At 37.9% G+C, this 2754-nt stretch overlaps 1 non-coding gene across 1 annotated transcript; it reads right to left on the bottom strand.

Moving 5' to 3' along the window:
* Window positions 1-2282: 2282 nt before the first annotated feature.
* Window positions 2283-2354, bottom strand: TRNAE-UUC (transfer RNA glutamic acid (anticodon UUC)). The gene has a single exon. It is a non-coding gene; the product is annotated as a tRNA-Glu (tRNA).
* Between the last annotated feature and the right edge of the window lie 400 nt (window positions 2355-2754).

Below are 2754 nucleotides of genomic sequence, written 5' to 3'. Positions count from 1 at the left end.
AGAAAAGACTAGGTAGATAAGACGAGGGTAGGTGAAATATATTCCCGATATTTAGAGAATAAAATGAGAAAATTGACAACGTAATCGCAATTTCAACGCACGTAACGAATTTACAAGCTGATATTCAATCGCCGAGCTCTGAGTAGAATAATTAACTATTGAAAGACGGTACTCTTTGGTGACAGTGTAGTTGAATCCGTCATGGTGAACCTACGCTTTGTCTCAGAAGATTTTGCGGTCTGGCCCATCTATTACCAAGATGAAATCGACGTTTACTAGCCATGCGTTCCTGAATTTCATGATTTCAAGAGCTGATTTTATATTTATATTTTCATACAAACAAATTATTTTAATCACTATAAATTTTAGTCTGCAAATGAGAGGGTTTACATTTACACGGCTCGCGGCTGCGAACCGATTACTGAAAGTTTAAACCGCCCGATAAGACATCGAATTTCGATATATTACATGGTCAAGATAGGGCTATGTCTTGTCGTGTCGGGCTGACATAGTTTCAATAATCGGGCCGCAGGGAAAAATTAAGCTCTCATTTCTGTTTTTCTTTTTCTTAAAACAGTTTGACCATGAAGGAAAAGGAGAATTCTCGAATTTAGGGGTGTCGTTGCGTTTTACTTACGGTAATATACTGGTGACATTTGTGGGGATGTTCTCACTCGTTACAGTCCTGATGAGTGAAGACATCCAGTTCAAGGGGCATTTAATCCTACAGTATCTTTAATTTACAGTGAGGGAATTTTTCAAAGAATTTGCTTGTATTATTAGTCAGTGACTTAAAAATGAACTGAAGGCCTCAGACCGTTGGTTGAGATCCTGATTTCAAAAAATATCTCTGGATGAAAATAAATCGGGTTATTGGTACACGCCGATGAGAACCCGGACTACAGAGAGCATAATGTAATACGTATTCACATCTTGACGCAATCTAGGAGAGAGAGAGACTCTAAAAGACCTTTGAGAGTACACTTTAATGTCTAAAAAGGTATTATAAACCATAAGTGATTAACTATGATCGAAAATAGATTTCAAAAAATCAAAACCATCACCGTATTGATTTCAACGTAAAACTGATACACCTGAGAACTTCAATAAATGGAAAGTTGAAAGAATAAAAATAAAACACTCCCAGGACGGAAAGTGGCCTTTTTGATTTTTAAGAGGGGTAAAAAAAGAAAGACAATTAAGATATTTTCTTGGCGCTGTTCGTAATAACAGGGAGGCGTCTAAAAGTTATGTGAGGCTTCGCGCGAATCACCGCGGACTTGCGCTCATCAAGATGCGCCTTCATTAAACAGAGTATGCAACTTCATCAACGAGGACTCATCACAACGCACCTCTTCGTCAAGCGGCCAGAATACTTATTGCCTATTTTCGTCACGCTGGACATGACTTTCGGCACTAAACTTTGCTGTTCCAGTCCTCATTCATTCACGGTTTGCGAAGATAGACATTGTCTCTGAGACGTGAGCTGTTTACTAATTTTGCTTTTGTCTGATGTGCATTCTTGGTGCGGCTGTACGTGGGGTGTTATTCGCGGCTCTTTGCAATTTTGAGGGGATTTAGAATGTTCATAAAAGTTATGTGTGCTAGTGATGGGTGTGTTTGGTCGTATTTTATTTTACATCTGCACAAAAATGTATTTTAAGCATAATATCCTACATGAGCTTTTCTCTGTCGCGAAGCAAGAGGCGACTTTGTATTGTACTATTTCATGTAAATCATTCAGGAAAAATCACTGTCTTTAGGAGTTGTTCGGAATGTAAGGATTCTCATGACTATTCGGACCACATTTTACAATGTAGAACTAAAATTTCTGCCTCAGTTTAGAGACAACGTATGTACTATTATTTTCCTTGTGCACATAACTGTTTTTAGTTTTAGTTCCTAATTAATTGCAAAATGTGGTCCATTTGAAATTTTCATGACAAAATCGGGGGGGAAACTGTATTGTTACCTGCAATATGCTTGTATGTGTCACCATTTTTGTAATGTAGATGATCAGCGTATGATTTATAATCTTAGCATTCATCGGCTTGGGTTTTGTCATGGTCTTCTGATCAGAATACTTTTTTGTTCTCATGAATTATTCCAACCCCAATAACGATCTTCAAAAGCATCGTTGTTACACACGAGATCAAAATAAAATTGTCCTTAAAATTAAATTCACAATCTCACGAGATCAACCAACCTCCTCCTGTTTGGATAATTAGTTGTCAGACTCAATTCAACACAGCGCAACACACATATATTTAGATAAAATATTCTTCCGGTACCGGGAATCGAACCCGAGCCTCCTGGGTGAAAGCCAGGTATCCTAGCCACTAGACCATACCGGATTGTGTACGTCAGGGTAAACTGCAACGTTGATGTTAGAGATATTTTGATAGAAGTCTTATATTATCAGTAAGAGTATTTTTAGCTTTTAATCGGGAAAATTAAGCGATATGAGAGCATCTTGCCAAGTTGCCAAGTCCAGATTTTGATGTCTTATCGCGCAACTAGGTCGCGGGAAAACTCAACTGCGACGACGGCTAAATAAGTTTGTAATGGATGCATGCTGATGAAATTGGAGAGACGTCTTTTAAAAAGTTTAAAAAAAAAAACCTTTTGTTTTCGATGGGGAGGAGGGAGATATAATTAAGATCTCTGAAAGAAATTTTTCGCGCGTCTAAGATGCTTGGTGCCCTGAAAATTTTCTGGTTGTCCCAACCGAAATTTTGATTGTCCTAAAAAGAG

Source organism: Bemisia tabaci, chromosome 4, assembly GCF_918797505.1.
Source record: "Bemisia tabaci chromosome 4, PGI_BMITA_v3".
Lineage (NCBI taxonomy): Eukaryota > Metazoa > Arthropoda > Insecta > Hemiptera > Aleyrodidae > Bemisia > Bemisia tabaci.
This window is presented reverse-complemented; position numbering and strand designations above follow the sequence as displayed.